General features: G+C 38.8%; 1 pseudogene; it reads right to left on the bottom strand.

The window, feature by feature from the left end:
- The window catches only part of LOC148695742 (uncharacterized), a 55,920-nt pseudogene extending 38,843 nt beyond the window's left edge, over positions 1 to 17,077 (bottom strand).
- Positions 17,078 to 18,344: the final 1,267 nt, after the last annotated feature.

Genomic DNA, 18,344 nt, shown 5'->3' with positions numbered 1-18,344 from the left:
GCGTTAAACAAATTCTTGGCATAAGTTTCATGCAATCATAGTAACGAATGCCTCGTCAACACTTATAATTTTCATAGAGCGTAATGATTCTTGCTTGTACCTCTTCTATGCATTCATGTTGAGGACTTGTGGGGAATGTTTTGAATTGTCGCATGCATCATCCAATTCAATAACGTTAGGAAGATTTGAAGGTTAATTAGTGCATCACGGTTAACTTGGGGTGTTGAGTATCATAGTTTATTGAAATGCAATTGGAAATCATTTTATTATGCAAGTATAACATGTATGGAGATGAACCCCTTAGCTAGGTTCCCATCCATTCAATTCCATCAAATTCATCTTTACGTTCTTTCTAGTTTATTAACTTCTTTCGTTATTTCAATTCTCGTCAATTTAAAACCCCCCTTTACTTTCTTGTTCTTTAGTGTTTAGACTTTGTTTAGTTTATGTTTTAAAGTGTTTTGATTCAATTTATTTCCCAAAATTCGTCCAAATTCACCAAAGTGCTCAAAACTGCCCAGAAAGTGATTTTAAGGCTGTTTTGAGTGTTTTGGGTGATGTTTGAGTCTTTTGGTTTGTTTTAGTGTTTTAAAGTTTAGTTTTGCATTCTTTGAGTCTAGTATAGTGTTTCATATTGTTATTTTACGTTTGAATCAAGCCATAATCTTAAATTCGTCCAACATTGGGTTTAAGGTCAGAAACTGCCTAGTTAGTGTTTTTAGGCAGTTTTGAGTCTTTTGAACTTGTTTTGAGTCCTTTGAGTCTTTGTGAACGTTTTTAACTTTATTTTACGTTTTTGAGTCAGTTTCCAAGTGATTTGCAATCCCTCCTAATCCCCGGTTAAGAACGATCCCTACTTATTGATAGGAGCATATTTATGCGACTTAAATGGCTTGTTCTCGTACATTTACGTTATGTTTCTTTAGTTATTTTAGTTCTTTATGCTTCTTTTGTGTGTTTTCAGGTTCTAAGGGCAAAGTATGCAAAAGGATGCCTTTTGGAGCCTTTTGGAGCAAAGATCAAAGCCTCAATGCAATCACCAAGGAGAAGAGGGAATTTACACTCCATAACCAGATTTGCGTCCCTAAACTCTTCTCTTTGTTAATTACATTCTGCCATGTTTAGTATGTTTAAATGTTTTTTGTGTGTTTACTTATGTTTTTGTGTGAACCATATGCTTAAAACATTGAGGACAATGTTTGATTTAAGTGTGGGGGGGTAACTAAGTTTATTTAATGCAAATTCGTGGGATTTTATCACCCATAACTTCTAATGTTGTTCCTTGCTGTTTTAAGGTGTTTTTAAGTTGTTTTAGAGTGTTTTATATTGTTTTGTTTTATAACTCCGAAAAACACATAAAAATTTGAAAAACTTGTTTTAAAAACCCTAAAAAGAGTGTTTTGAGTCGTTTTTGTGTGTTTGTGTCTTAGGGTACCTTCCAACACAATGATAAGGATTTGGTTTATAATTGCATGACGGTTAGAAAGAGTTATAAACATAGAGAAAAGTATGATTTACTCTTGGTATATGCTTGGTTATGGTTATAATGTATGACTTCACATGCAATCATAAAAGAAAGAAAAAATTCGTTTTTGTAACATGCTTGAAGGAAGGAACTCAAACAAACGCTACAACCCTGAGAGACTTGAGCCTATAACGTTCTTTGGAGAGTTTAATCTGTGATTTCTTGTTTTCTAAAGTCGTTGCATGATCTCATTATTCTTTGCTTGGTTACTACTTAGAAGGCGTTTCATCATATAGTTCCAAATGCTAGAACTCATGCCCATTTCATTCAAAGCATGTTATTGATTTGCATAACACATATTCAAGAAGAAGTTGTGTAGTGACCACCACCATAGCCAAATAGCCTTACTTCCCATACTTCGTATATGTTGTAAGTTTTAACCCCGTTGAGCCTTGTTTAGCCTTTATTCTTTGTTTACCCACATTTTCCTCACCTAGCCTAGTTTAGGACAATCCCCACCCTTGTTCTTAAAAGATAGTGAGCATGACTTAATTGAATTCCTTTTGAGTTACATTATGAAAGAAAATAAGTGTGGGGGAGAGAATGTTTAAGTGTTGATGTTTTGAGATTCAAAAGAAAAAAAAAAAAAAAAAAAAAAAAAAAAAAAAAAAAAAGAGAAAAGAAAAAAATGAAAGAATAAGTGATTGAAGAAAGGTTCCAAAACACCAATTCTGGGTGTAAATTGTCTAAACTCTCCCTTTTTGTTCAAAAGTTGAGTTTTCATTCAAAAGTGAATTCTAAGTTGATTCAAATGCTTTGCTCACTATTTCTTTAAAAACCTTTGTTTTCCATATCCCTTCTTTGTTATCCACATACCCCAAGCCCCGTTACAACCCTTGACTTCTATCTTGAGTGTTGTGTATTTCAATTTGTGGAGTTTGAACTTGGTATGGGCTTATGGTGTCACTGGTTCTCGCGTCTAAGTAGTAGCATTCCATTCATGAGATCATATCTAAACATGCTTATTAACTCCAGAAAATGCTTTCCTTATTATAACATATGTGAGTGTTCGTCTACATGTTTACATCAATCTTCTCACATATACCTAGTGTAGGGTGTGTAGTCAGAAAATCTGTGTGAAAAACGAGAGTACATCTAGTAAGAAATTAAGGGAATTCTCTAAGGCATGTTACTACATTCAAAACATGGTTTTAAATGCTTAATTGTGAACTAGTATGTGGTGACTATGAGTAAGAATGTACTTAAGTGTAAAGATGGCTCAAATCTGTGAGAATAATGATTTTTAATTTGTCATGTGCATTGGAAGTCCCTGATACGATTGTTGGAAGGTGTAGGTTGTGTTTTGTTCTTTTTGTTTTGTTTTTCTGTTTTGCTCGAGGACTAGCAAAAGCTAAGTGTGGGGGTATTTGATAGGAGCATATTTATGCGACTTAAATGGCTTGTTCTCGTACATTTACGTTATGTTTCTTTAGTTATTTTAGTTCTTTATGCTTCTTTTGTGTGTTTTCAGGTTCTAAGGGCAAAGTATGCAAAAGGATGCCTTTTGGAGCCTTTTGGAGCAAATTAGAGATGGGAATGGATATCATATGCTTGGAGCCAAAAGGATGGACGAAATTGAAGACTTGAAGTAGGAAAGTTAAATCCTAAAAAGACCTCATGTTTGAGCATCATTGAAAACTCCTACGCATTTTAGAACACAAAAACAACATTCCTAGCAACCTTAGGACATTGTCGTGTGTTTCCTTGTGTCTCCCTTCCTTGCCATGCAAGGAAGGGCTTTGTTCCCTATTTTAAATACTTAAACACTACCACTTATCATTCACCACATATCATTCACCACTTATCATATCATACATTCATTTATCACTTATCATAATCATTCACTTATCACTTAACATATCATACACTTATCACTTATCACTCATAATCACCTACAACATCCACCTACTTCACCTACAACATCCACCTACTTCACCTACAACATCCACCTACTTCACCTACAACACCCACCTACTTCACCTACAACATCCACCTACTTCACCTACAACATCCACCTACTTCACCTACAACACCCACCTACTTCACCTACAACATCCACCTACTTCACCTACAAATGACATAGCCATATGTTCCCTCCACTACTCCTATAAATACCCTTGCATTCATTCATTCAAAGACATCTCATTTTCATACACAACACACCACAAATACCTCCATTCTTGTCGTGCATATCCCTTCATTTTCTGCATATTTTCTCTTCATTCCAACCACTCCAACCACTCCTCATCCCCCAAAAAACTCACCTTAGACCTTGTGCTACAACAACGAAGAAGAGAAGAGTGCCTAAACGTTCATACAATTCAAGTTTGAGTTGTTGGAATGTTTAGGTGTTTCTTTGATTTCAATGTTTAAATTCAATTTTCTTTGTTTTGTAATGGAAGAGAAGAGTGCCTAAACGTTCATACAATTCAAGTTTGAGTTGTTGGAATGTTTAGATGTTTCTTTGATTTCAAAGTTATGAGGAACTAAACCCCCCTTTAGCTAGGGGGTGATTCAAAATACATGTTTATGCTTGCAATATGAATTGATTACTTTTGGTTGGAATTTCATAAATTGTGGATTCAATTTGTTTAACCATTTGAATGAATATGACGCTAGAATATAAGTGAGTTTCACCTAATAGTTACGAACTTGTATTCACAAGTAGTGGAGGTTGCTTATAAACAATCGCGTTAAACGAATTCTTGGCATAAGTTTCATGCGTATTCCATAGTAACGAATGCCTCGTCGATGTTTATGATTTCCGTTGAACTTAATGATCTTTGTTGAATGTCTCTATCATGCGTATTCCATAGTTAGGGACTTTGATTAAGAATAATTTGGTTGTAATGCGTATTCCATTCAATCCAACGAATCTAGGGAAATCTGAAAGTTAATTTAAGCGGACCTAATTAACTTGGAGCATTGAGTTTCATAATTTATCGAAAGACCAACTGAGAATCAATCTTGTATGCAAGTGTAACATGTGTGGAGAAGAACCCCTTGGCTATTCCATCATCCATATTTTATTCACATTCATATTTACATTCTGTTTTAATTGCAATTTGTTCATTTAGTTTAATTTTGTCAAAACCTAAATCCCCCTTTACTTTAATGTCAAATTAGTTAGAAATCAATTTAGTTTGTGTTTTTAAGAGTTTTGAGTCTTTTGAACTTGTTAGAATCTGTTTAGTTTATGTTTTAAAGTATTTTTGAATTCTTTGAGTCTAGTTTAGTGTTTTATATTGTTTTTACGTTTTTAAGTCAGTTTCCAAGAGATTAACAATCCCTCCTAATCCCCGGTCCAGAACGATCCCTACTTGCACCTATACTACAATTTGACAAAAAGAGGGTTTAATTTGTGCGCGTATAAAACTCGCATTAAATTTTGGCGCCGTTGCCGGGGATTAGCAACTTTGCTAATCCCTTGGTTCTTTTCTTTTTTTTGGTTTAGTTGTTTTCGTTTTAGTTTCTAACTTAGTGTTGTTTTCTTTGTTTGTTGTTACTTTTGATATTTGATTTAGTTCTCTTTCTTTGATTTTAGGTACTAGAGAAGTAAGATATGGATTTTGCTAGCATTCAAGCTCAATTGGCAAATCTTACTTCTAAATTGTCGTCGTATGCCGAAAGGACCACAATGCAGAGTGTCCCTACATTTGGTGCTTCATATAGGCAAGGATTTCAAGCCAATCAATGTCCACAAAGAGATTGGAGGGATCATTCAAACTCTATATGGTGGGAAGATCAACAAGTTCAACGTGAAGCATATTGGCAACCATATGAGGAGTTCTATTCAAGACCTATGCAGCCACCACAACTTCATATGCAATATGCTCAATTAAATTCAAGTTCGCCAATAGATTATAATCAAATTCTTAATGAAATAAATTCTTTGGCGCAGGGGTCACAAAATCAAGCCAAGGAGGCTCAACAAGAAGCATATTGGCAACCATATGAGGAGTTCAATACAACACCTATGCAGCCACCACAACCTCCCCCACAACAATTCCAATCAAGTTCAAGTATGTCCATGGATAATGATAAAAATTTTCAATTACTAACCTCTTTGACGCAGGACGAACAAAATCAAGACAAGAAGTTGGGTAAATTGGACGAGCAATTTGGGCAGATTATGGAGTTCATGAAACAAATTCAAGAGCAAAGTGAACTCTCCAACTCAACTATTGAAAACTCGAAGGAAGATTTTGAAATCCATAATGCTATCACTTTGGGAAGTGCTATGGAGGTTGGAGCTGACCTAAAAATGTCCAAACATAGCCTAGAAGTGGATGAAGAGCTGCTAATTGAGGAGGAGGAAGAAGACATGCACACGGCAAGGGTAGAACAACCCTTGCCGCAGCCCCCTAAGCCCTCTAAACCACCCACCACCAGTAAGGACGTCCCAATTCCATGTTATTCTGATGTTATTCCACCCAATGTCCCTTTTCCTAGCAGGTTTTTGATTCCCAACCAAGAAGAGAGTAAAAAGGACATCGTGGAAGCCTTCCCAAAGGTGCAAAATGTTATTCAAATTCTTGGTGCAACACAGCAAGTTTTAGATGGTGTTGAATTCTTCAAAGGACTTTGTACACCAAGAAGAATGATTCAAGAGAAGGTAGTGGCTGGAGAAGATGTAGAAGGCATCAAAGAGGACATATTTGAAACCACAATTCCCAAGGAAGTTGGATTTTATGACACGGGACAAGTCATAACTTTCGAAGGGGTGTTTATTTTGGAGTTCATTTTGGAGCACACAGGTAAGCCGCCTCCCCGAATTTCAATTTTCTTTTATACTAACATGTGGTTAATGATTCAGGCACCCAATCTGGAATTTAAACTATTACCGGATCATTTCAAGTATCACCGCCCATTCAAAGATAAATTCCATGCCGTTTGATTTTATTTATGTTAAAAAAAAAAAAAAAAAAAAAAAAAAGATACTAAACATGGAGAAAGATGGAGCCTTCACAGAGGATGTTTACGTGAAGCCCCGCTACGAGGCGTCGAAGCAGAAGGCATAGGAGCGGAAGGCGCAGAAGCGGGAGGCATCGGAGCGGAAGCCATCGGAGCTAAAGCATTCCAGGCCTCAATACTTGGCCAAGCGCTGGATGACCCAGGAAAAAGGTGCCTCTAGAGACAAGCCGCAAGCCTTTGACGGTCACTGTGAATTCGACCCTCAGATTCTTGCAGCTCATCAAGCTTTCTCTTCATGCCCGACGAATAGTTATTTGCAAGCACATGCAAACTTCTATTCTCGTACTTAAGCTGCTGGATCTCTTGCTTAAGACTCTCCACCTCTGCCATCAATGATTCCACCTGACGGGAGCGGGCAAGCAGGCGTTGACCCATGTTGGACACAGAACTCGCACACTGAACACTAAGTGTGAGGGACTCTTGAATGGCCAACTCATCGGACCGTCCTGACAGCAGCCTACTATCTTTTGGAGTGAGGAGGTTCCTAGCTACTATTGTAGCTGTTGTGGCGTCCTGCATCACGGAGTCTTCACCTGTAAGAAGACCGTTAGAAGATAAGAAAGAAGGGCGCCATACGTTACCTTGACGCGGCGCGCCCGTATCACTGCTAAGGCTCAATTCCAAGCTAAGGTTCGATGAGTTTGCCATTTTTCAAAAGTGTTCAAAGAAAAGGGATGGAGTTAAATTTCAAAGGGCCGGAGTCGATCTTCAAGAATGGGAAATCTTCAGAGAGTGTTTGTTGTGGTGATCGATAGCTCAATAAAAAAGCCAAGGCGACGCGTCCATCGATTCAAAAAGCCGGAATTTCCGGCGTAATTTTGGCGACGCTTTCTCGGCTTTTCAGAAGACGCATTCAACTTTGTCAAAAGATTTCTTCTTTTCAGACAACACGTGGAGGCCATCACCGCAACTACATATCTTTAGCCGACAAGCGCAAAGTTCGGCGACGCTTTCTCTGCTTTTCAGAAGACGCGTGCAGCTTTGTCAAAAGGAGTCGCATCTGCACTACCACGTGTCGTTCAGAAAGCGAAGAGGCGTCGTTCAGAAATCGAAGGGGCGCCTGCTCAGAAATCGAAGAGGCGTATTCAGAGATTGATGCGAAATAAATAAGCACACAAATTAAACCCTCTTTTTGTCAAATTGTAGTAAAGATGTAAGTAGGGATCGTTCTAGACCGGGGATTAGGAGGGATTGCTAAACACTTGGAAACTGACTTAAAAACTCAAAAACAAAGTTTAAAACACTAAACTCGACTCAAAGAATGCAAAACTAAAAGTTAAAAAACTTAAACAAACCTAAAAACCAAAACAGCAACTAGAAGACTCAAAACTGCCTAAAAACCACTTTCTGGGCAGTTTTGAGCACCTACACTAATTTGGACGAAATTGGGTGAAAACTTGAATCAAAATACTTAGAAACACAAATCAAAACACTTTCTAACTAATCTAAGACTTCAAATTAAAGGGGGATTTGTTTTGGACGAAAATTTAACATAAAACAGAAACTTTAAACTAAACAGAGTGTAGAATGTTTTTGGATAAAAAGGATGGATAAAAGGCTAGTTAGGAGGTTCTTCTCCACACATGTCACGCTTGCAAACAAAACGATTTTCAGTTGTTCTTCCAATAAATTATAAATACTCAACGCCCCAGATTAACCGTGAATTGCACTAATTAACCCTCAGTTTTTCCACAAGTTATTAAGTTGGATGATTGCATACGACAACTCAAAACATTCCCTACAAGTTCCCTATATGAATTGCATAATAGAGATACAAGCAAGAATCATTAAGTTCTATAAAAAAAACATAAGCATTGACGAAGCATTCGTTACTATGAATTGCATGAAACTTATGCTAAGAATTCATTCAACGCGATTGTTTTCAAGCAACCTTCACTACTTATGATTATAAGATTGTAACTATTAGGTGAAACTCCCTCATAATCTAGCATCATATTCATGCATGAAAACTAAGCGTGCACTCTCAATCAACATACACAAATAAGTTATCAATCAAATAGATGAACGAATTGAATCCATAACTTATGAAATAACAACTGAATGTAATCAAATCATATTGCAAGCATGCACATGGTTTCGAATTCGCCCCTAACCAGGGGGTTTAGTTCCTCATACTCACAACACAAAGAATATCAAAATTAAACATGGAATTCAACGGAAAGACAACACCTAAAACGTTCCAGCAATCCTCAATAGAATGGCATGAACGTCCCAAGCTTTCTCTCCTCCTCTTGTCTGCGGCACAAGAACTAGGACATGTTCTAGGGGTTATTTAGATGGATGAGTAGGTAAGGAATGATATGGTAGTGTTTAGGGGACATGGGGGTTGCGGCAAAGGGTGAAAATATGGCAGATTGGTGGAGGAAGGCTGCGGCAAGGGGGATGAATATATTTTGACGAATTTCTGATTTTTGGAGAGGGTGATATCTGCGGCAAGGTGGTAAAACATATATATATAGGCAGCCAAACCCTACAGAAATCAGGTTAGACAAATGGGCTAGGGTTTGGGTGCGGCAAGGGTTGGAAATCCACCAGAAAATAGGGTTTATAGAACATTAGGTGCGGCATGGGCTTAGGGTAGATGGATTAGGGTTTAACTTGGCAGAAATTAAATGATTAGGCCCTAGGGTGCGGCTGATTAAGTGGGCTAGGATTAGGGTTTAGGTGCGGCATGGGCTTAGGGTCCACAAGGAGTTAGGGTTTAGGTCATCTAAAAGCCCAAAGCCAAGAATAGAAACTCACGAAAATGGAAACCTCCAAGAATAGAAACTTCCAACTTTAGAAACTTTGGTTGCCAATTCCGACTTCTTTGCTCTTCACTTTCATTTCTTCATTTCTTAAGCTCCTTTGACCTTCAACCTCGTCCATTCCATGTGCTCCATTTGCATACACCACATTCCAGCTCAATTTTGCTCCAAAAACTCCAAATTGCATCATTTCATGTAATATGTCCTTTAAACCTGAAAACACATGAAAGTAGCTTAAAAGACTACTTTAACGAAGAAAACATAACAAAAATGCATAAGAACTAGCTAACTAAGGCGCATAAATATGCTCCTATCAAATTCCCCCACACTTAGCTTTTGCTAGTCCTCGAGCAAAACAAAACAACTAAAGTAAACAAGACGAAACAAAACAAACAAAACATAACCTAAACCTTCCAACGTTTGCCTCAGGGATTTCCAATGAACATGATTTGTCAAAGATCATTACTCACATAGTTTTTAGTCTTCCTTCCCCTCAAGCACATACTTAATCATAGTCACCATTCACTAATTCACATTTAATCAATTAAAACACATTTTGAATGTAGTAACATGCCTTAGAGAATTCCCTCAATTCCTCACTAGTTACGCACTCAATTTTCACTCAGATTTTCTGACTACACACCCTACACTAGTTATATGTGAGAAGATTGATGTAGATATGAAAACGAATGCTCACATATATGTTTCACAACGAATGCAATTTCTAGAGTTAAGAAGCATGTTTAGATATGATCTCATGAATGGAATGCTACTACTTAGATGCGAGAACCAGTGACACCATATGCTCATACCAAATTCAAACTCCACAAATTGACACACATAACACTCAAGATAGAAGTTAAGGGTTGTAATGGGGCTTGGGGTGTTGGTTAACAAGGAAAGGATAGGGAAAACAAACGTTCTTCAAGCAATAGTAAGCAAAGCAATGAAATTGAGACTTAGAATTCACTTAGATTGCAGAAATTAACTTTAAATCACAAGGGAAAGATTTAGACAACTCCTTAGGGCCGAATTCATTGTTTTGGACCCTTACTTCAACAAACAATACTTTGGAACTCTTTTTCTCAACTTTTCAACTTTTTCTTCATTTTTTTTTTTTTTTTTTTCTCTTTTTTTTTTTTTTTTTTCTTTTTTTTCCGTGCCTATAGCACACAATTCCTCATGAAAAACACTTCCCCCACACTTGTTTTCTGCCAACATAAATCAAAAGGACTTCAATTTGAATCATGCTTTGCTATGCTTCAAGAACAAGAGTATGGATAGTCCTAATCTAGGCTAGGTGAGGAAAACATGAGTTAACAAATAATGAAGGCTAACAAGGCTCAATGGGGTTAAAAACCTACAAAACATAATGACATAGGGCACACGGCTTTTTGGCTAAGGTGGTGGTCACTACACAACTTCATCTTGAATGTGTGTTATGCAAATCAATAACATGCTTTGAATGAAATGGGCATGAGTTGTAGCATTTGGAACTAAATGATGAAACGCCTTCTAAGTAGCAACCAAGCAACGAATAATGAGATCATGCAACGACTTTAGAAAACAAAGAATGCACAGATTTTAACTCTCCAAATAAACGTTTAGGCTCAAGTCTCACAAGGATGTAGCGTTAGTTTGAGTTCATTCCTTCAAGCATGTTACAAAAACTGATTTTTATCATTTGTGATTACATGTGCATTCGTAAATTATAACTACAAACAAGCATAAACTAAAGAGTATATCAAACGTCCATCCATGTTTGTAACATTCTTTAACCATCATGCAATTAAAAACCAAATCCTCATCATTGCGTTGGAAGGTGACCTATGACACAAACAAACACACAAAAACAACTCTTTTTGGGTTTTTCAAAACAATTTTTCAAATTTTTATGGTATTTTCGGATTTTTAAGTCAACACACTCTAAAATAGCTTAAAAACACTTAAAAACAGTGGGAAACAAGTTTAGACATGTTAGGTGGTAATACCCTACGAATTTCATGCAAAAATATCTCAAAACAGAATGTTACCCCCCCACACTTAAACTAAACATTGTCCTCAATGTTTTAGACACAATTAAACACATTACACATAACATAAAGTAAGCAACAAAGGAAAGGGTTTAGGGACGCAAATCTGAGTGTGGAGCGCTTTCTAGGTCTTCCTTTGTTGAATGCATGGGTTGCCTCCCAAGTAGCGCTTGCTTTTACGTCGTACAGCCGGACGAAGACCTCATTCACTCCTTACTAGGGCCCACGGCTTCCAAGGGTATGTCATCCACGGCATGCTCCACAAAGGTGTCATAATAGGGCTTCAAACGATGCCCGTTCACCTTGAATTCATGTCCCGTTTTCAAGCTTTGGATTTGGACTGCACCATGAACAAAAACATTAGTAATAACAAATGGTCCAATCCACTTAGAGCGTAGCTTACCGGGAAACAAACGTAATCGGGAATTGAACAATAACACTTTCTGCCTAATTGAGAATGATTTCCCACGGATCATGTTGTCATGGAAAGCTTTGGTCTTTTGCTTGTAAATGCTTGCGTTATCATACGCCTCGTGCCTTATCTCATCAAGCTCATTTAATTGCCATCTCCTTTGACTTCCCGCTTCACCGAGGTTCATGTTAAACTTCTTGATGGCCCAAAGTGCTTTGTGCTCCAATTCAACGGGAAGATGGCACGCCTTGCCATAGACAAGTCGAAAGGGGGACATCCCAATGGGGGTTTTGTACGCCGTACGATACGCCCAAAGTGCATCATCTAACCGTAAGCTCCAATCCTTCCTTGTTGGCCCAACGGTCTTCTCAAGTATTTGCTTGATCTCTCGGTTGGAAACCTCGGCTTGGCCATTCGTTTGAGGATGGTAAGGTGTAGAAACCTTATGGGTGACATGGTATTTCCTCAATAACGCTTCAATGGTCCGATTGCAAAAGTGTGACCCTCCATCACTAATGATCACTCGTGGCATTCCAAACCTTGCAAAAATGTTAGTTCTAATAAAATCTGCAACCACTTTAGAATCATTAGTCCGGGTGGCCTTGGCTTCCACCCATTTTGACACATAATCAACCGCAAGCAAAATATACATGAAACCATACGATGAAGGGAAGGGACCCATAAAATCAATACCCCAAACATCAAAAATTTCAACATTTAGGATAGAAACCTGCGGCATTTGGTCCTTTGCACTAATGCCACCCATTCTTTGGCATTTATCACATGTTAAGCAAAACGTTCTAGCATCCTTAAAAATACTAGGCCAATAAAATCCACATTGTAACACTTTGAGGGCCGTGCGTTGTGTGCCAAAGTGCCCTCCACATGCATATGTATGACAAAAACTCAAAATTGAATGACATTCAGAATCATGCACACATCGACGTATAATCTGATCGGGACAAAATTTCCATAAGTATGGATCATCCCACACATAAAACCGTGCATCATGCCTAAGTTTGTCACGTTGGTGCCTATTGAACTCACTTGGAATACGTTTTGACACCAAAAAATTAACTATATCAGCATACCAAGGTGTACTAACCTTTATGGACAGCAATTGTTCATCGGGGAATGTCTCTGCAATGGGTAGGGACTCCTCATTATGCACCATGCGGCTTAGGTGGTCAGCCACCACATTCTCCACGCCCTTCTTATCCCGAATCTCAATGTCAAACTCTTGTAGAAGCAATAGCCATCGAATTAGTCTAGGCTTGGCCTCTTTTTTTGTAAGCAAATACTTGAGAGCTGCATGATCAGTAAAAATAATAACTTTAGTCCCAAGTAAATATGACCGAAACTTATCTAATGCAAATACCACAGCAAGTAATTCTTTTTCAGTTGTTGAGTAATTTAATTGAGCATCATTTAATGTTCTAGAAGCATAATAAATAACATGAGGTTGTTTGTTCTTTCACTGCCCCAAAACAGCACCAATCGCATAATCCGAAGCATCGCACATCAACTCAAATGGAAGGCTCCAATCTGGAGGTGTGATAATGGGAGCCGAAGTGAGAGCCTCCTTGAGATGGTTGAATGCTTTCTCACACACCTCGTTGAACTCGAAAACCACCTCCTTTTGAAGCAATCGGCATAGTGGCTGCGCAATCTTGGAAAAATCCTTTATGAACCGCCTATAAAAACCTGCGTGACCAAGAAACGAACGAACCTCTCTAACCGAAGTTGGAGAGGGTAAGTGACGAACAAGGTCTACCTTAGATTTATCTACTTCAATGCCTTTTTCAGAAATAATATGGCCTAGAACAATACCTTTTTTAACCATGAAGTGACATTTTTCCCAATTAAGCACAAGATTTGTTTCAACACAACGATTCAATATCAAGCTAAGATTACTCAAACAACCATCAAATGAATTACCAAACACACTGAAATCATCCATAAAAACCTCAATAATTTTCTCAACATAATCTGAAAATATGCTCATCATGCATCTTTGAAATGTAGCAGGTGCATTACATAAACCAAATGGCATGCGACAATAAGCAAATGTACCAAAGGGGCATGTAAAAGTAGTCTTTTCTTGATCATCTGGTGCAATAACAATTTGATTATAACCAGAGTATCCATCAAGAAAACAATAAAATGAATGACCCGCTAACCTTTCCAACATTTGATCTAGGAACGGCAATGGGAAGTGGTCCTTCCTCGTGGTGGCGTTTATCTTCCTATAATCAGTGCATACGCGCCAACCGGTTTGGACTCGAGTGGGCACTAGCTCATTCTCTGCGTTCTCCACAACCGTCACTCCAGATTTCTTCGGCACGCATTGGATAGGCGAAACCCACTTACTATCCGAGATAGGATAGATAACTCCACAATCTAACAGCTTGATTATCTCCTTCTTCACAACTTCCATCATCGGAGGGTTAAGACGGCGTTGAGCCTCTCTAGTTGGTTTGGCCCCCTCCTCAAGAAATATATGATGCATGCATGTGGCGGGACTAATACCTTTGATATCGGCCAATGTCCAACCTAGGGCAGCTTTGAATTCCTTCAAAACACGCACTAGTTTCTCCTCTTCTTGTGCCGTGAGTGATGAAGAAATGATGGCCGGTAATGTCTCCTTTTCCCCCAAGAAAATGTACTTCAAATGGCCCGGTAATGGTTTGAGATCAAGGGTAGGTGCCTGAACTATAGATGGAAGTAATTTGTCAGTCGAAATGGGAATGGACTCACGGTTAGTATACTTACCATCAAGCTTAGGTGAGGACTCAAGGGCAGCCACAACTTCAAGTAATTCCTCACTAGGGGGCACGGCATGGAATGACTCTTGTATGCCGTGGGCATGCATGCAATCTGCCCCCTTTGTTTTGAGTTCCATGCCTCGTGTAATGACTTTTTCAAGCGCATCGTCATTCAAATCGTCGAGATATCCCTGCGCCAAAGAGTCAATTATATCAATAGAAAAGCATGAATGGTCCTCACTAGGGTATTTAATGGAATCAGAAAGATTAAAATTAACAACTTCCCCATCGAATTCCATGGACAAAGTTCCACTATACACGTCAATCTTCATCCGGGCCGTCTTCATGAATGGCCTTCCAAGTAGAATGGGCAGCGAAGGAGCATGGTCCGATTCATCCATTTCGAGGACATAGAAATCCGCCGGGAAGACCAAATGATTAACCTGCACAAGAACATCTTCCAAAACTCCCTTTGGATAGGCGTTAGATCTATCGGCCAATTGTATTATTACCCCATCATTTTTCAATGCTCCTAAGTTCATAGATGCATAAATGGAATATGGCATAACATTTATAGAAGCACCTAAATCAAGCATGGCAGATTCAAATCTAGTATTCCCAATAACACAAGGAATGGTAAAGCTACCTGGATCCTTGCATTTGGGAGGTAGTTTGCGTTGCAAGATGGCGGACACATTCTCACTTACCTTTACCACTTCCTTAGTCGACATCCTCTTCCTAGTGGTACACAACTCCTTCAAGAACTTAGCATACCTCGGAACTTGCTTGATTGCATCTAACAAAGGTATGTTAACTTGAATTTTCCTAAAGGTTTCAAGGATATCCTTTTCTGCCTCTTCTTTCTTCGTTTGCATGAACCTACTAGGAAAAGGCACATTTGAAGGGAAAACATTAGTATGAACCGAATTTGACCCATTTTTACCTTTATTGGCCGAATTGGACAGATTTGGGATCATAGGGACTTGCGGCAAAGGTGGAATCACCTTTGCCGTGGGCAACCTTGTTTCTTCCTCTTCCATTTGCAAAATTTCATCCTCGTTATGACCTGTTTTTGATGTAGGAACTGCCCCAACTTCCTTACCACTTCTTAGGGTGATTGCTTTGGCTGATTCGAAACCTCCCTTCGGATTTGGAATGGTGGAACTAGGGAGTTGTCCGGGATCTCGAAACTTACCTACAAACTCGGCAATCTGCCCAATTTGTTTCTCAAGTTGATCCACCCTCTTATCTTGGTTTTGCATAGCCTTCGCTTGATCTTCCTGCCCATTAGACAACTTAGTTAGTATCTTAAGAAGTGCATCATTGTCAAGAGACGTACCTGAGGCACTTGGGCCGGATTGGGCTTGATTTTGGGGTGGGCCGTAGGTTTTGGGAAAAAACCCCGGGGGTTGTTGCTTAAAGCCTCCTTGGTTCTGAGGTTGCTGGGAATCCCTCCACTTGAAATTTGGGTGGTCTCGCCACCCCGGATTATACGTGTTGGAGTATGGATCATGTCTTGACTGATTTTGGCTTTGAAACCCAATGGCATTCGCACTCTCCCATCCGCCATTCTCGATGAGTTGAGGACACTTTTCGGAGGCATGTCCTTGGATAGAACATACGCCACATACCACAGGTCCTTGCATCTTCATTCCCTCGGCCATCTGTGAAACAATAGAAGTAAGATTAGCCAATTGTGAATGAAGATCGGACGTTGAACTTACCTCATGTACTTAGTGCCGTGGAGGTCCTCTTTGGCCTACTCCCTCATACTGTTGAGCGTTCAATGCTCGGTTAGCGATCAAGACCTTGGCATCCCTGGGTGTTTTGTCCACCAATGCTCCACCCGCCGATGCGTCAAGCATTTGACGTTCTAGAGGTAGGAGACCCTCGTAGAAATATTGCAAGAGCAACTCCTCCTTCATCTGATGCTGTGGACAAGAAGCAACAAGTGATTTAAATCGTTCATAATACGTAGGAAAAGACTCACCTTCTTCTTGCTGGATTCCGCTTATCTTTTTGCGTAGGAGGATGATGCGAGAAGTTGGAAAGAACTTCTCCAAGTACGCTCTCTTCATACTCTCCCAAGATGTGACAGTGCCGGGAGCTAACTCATATAACCAATCTTTGGCTTTATCCATCAAAGAGAATGGAAAAGCCTTCATCTTCAAAATATTTCCGTCAACAGTGACGGGAGTCATACTAGAGCAAACTACTTCAAATTCTTTCAAATGTTTGTTAGGATCTTCCATGGACAAGCCATGGTATTTAGGAATATGATGAAGCAAACTTGACTTTAATTCAAACTCATCCGTCTTACCTTGGGCAGCCGTGGGGTATTGAATGCACAAGGGTGCGGCATTACCCAATCCCGAAGCCGCAAGCTCCTTGAGTGTCCGGGTGTCCACCGCCATGCCTTGTGGTTCTTCAAATACTCTTGCCATGGGTTCCTCCTCCTCCTCTAGGACTTGTTCCTCGAGGTCAGATTTCGGGCTTGGTGGATTTGGTTCGTGTTGCTTCCTTGTCCGTCTCAAAGTCCTCTCAAAATCGTCGTCAAAATCCAAGATATGCTCACGAATCGGTTGAGAACTCCAAGTCATACACTAATACCTAAAACAAGGAAAACAAAACTAGGTCAGAGACTTAACAAAAATAAAGTAAACAGAAAATAACAATCCAAGGGATTAGCAAAGTTGCTAATCCCCAGCAACGGCGCCAAAAATTTGATGCGAAATAAATAAGCACACAAATTAAACCCTCTTTTTGTCAAATTGTAGTAAAGATGTAAGTAGGGATCGTTCTAGACCGGGGATTAGGAGGGATTGCTAAACACTTGGAAACTGACTTAAAAACTCAAAAACAAAGTTTAAAACACTAAACTCGACTCAAAGAATGCAAAACTAAAAGTTAAAACACTTAAACAAACCTAAAAACCAAAACAGCAACTAGAAGACTCAAAACTGCCTAAAAACCACTTTCTGGGCAGTTTTGAGCACCTACACTAATTTGGACGAAATTGGGTGAAAACTTGAATCAAAATACTTAGAAACACAAATCAAAACACTTTCTAACTAATCTAAGACTTCAAATTAAAGGGGGATTTGTTTTGGACGAAAATTTAACATAAAACAGAAACTTTAAACTAAACAGAGTGTAGAATGTTTTTGGATAAAAAGGATGGATAAAAGGCTAGTTAGGAGGTTCTTCTCCACACATGTCACGCTTGCAAACAAAACGATTTTCAGTTGTTCTTCCAATAAATTATAAATACTCAACGCCCCAGATTAACCGTGAATTGCACTAATTAACCCTCAGTTTTTCCACAAGTTATTAAGTTGGATGATTGCATACGACAACTCAAAACATTCCCTACAAGTTCCCTATATGAATTGCATAATAGAGATACAAGCAAGAATCATTAAGTTCTATAAAAAAAACATAAGCATTGACGAAGCATTCGTTACTATGAATTGCATGAAACTTATGCTAAGAATTCATTCAACGCGATTGTTTTCAAGCAACCTTCACTACTTATGATTATAAGATTGTAACTATTAGGTGAAACTCCCTCATAATCTAGCATCATATTCATGCATGAAAACTAAGCGTGCACTCTCAATCAACATACACAAATAAGTTATCAATCAAATAGATGAACGAATTGAATCCATAACTTATGAAATAACAACTGAATGTAATCAAATCATATTGCAAGCATGCACATGGTTTCGAATTCCCCCCTAACCAAGGGGGGTTTAGTTCCTCATACTCACAACACAAAGAATATCAAAATTAAACATGGAATTCAACGGAAAGACAACACCTAAAACGTTCCAGCAATCCTCAATAGAATGGCATGAACGTCCC

This window comes from Pyrus communis, chromosome 7 (genome assembly GCF_041283825.1).
Source record: "Pyrus communis isolate YQ-2024b chromosome 7, ASM4128382v1, whole genome shotgun sequence".
NCBI classification, from domain to species: Eukaryota; Viridiplantae; Streptophyta; class Magnoliopsida; order Rosales; family Rosaceae; genus Pyrus; species Pyrus communis.
Note: the sequence above shows the minus strand (reverse complement) of the source record. Positions and strands in the feature narration are given on the sequence as shown.